The following is a 285-nucleotide window of genomic DNA, read 5'->3' on the forward strand; positions in this document are numbered from 1 at the left end:
TGTGAAGAAAGCCAAGCAAACTAATCTCCTTTTTCTCATCAGCAGAAAATGACTGATAGAAAAGATGCACAAGCGCATTCAAGACTTCCTTCCGTCAAGAGGAAGGAGCACATAAAGGAGCACGCTGATTGTCGTTGCACACGATGGAAGGAACTCTTCAGAAATGATATAAAAGAAATACTGAGGGAGGAATTGGCTGTAGAGCATGCAAAGAGGAGGAAACTTTTCAGAAAGGAGGTAGAGGAAATTATGGTACTACTCAGGAATGAATTAAGCCAAATATGT

The sequence above is a fragment of the Microtus pennsylvanicus genome, chromosome 9 (assembly GCF_037038515.1).
Source record: "Microtus pennsylvanicus isolate mMicPen1 chromosome 9, mMicPen1.hap1, whole genome shotgun sequence".
NCBI lineage: Eukaryota > Metazoa > Chordata > Mammalia > Rodentia > Cricetidae > Microtus > Microtus pennsylvanicus.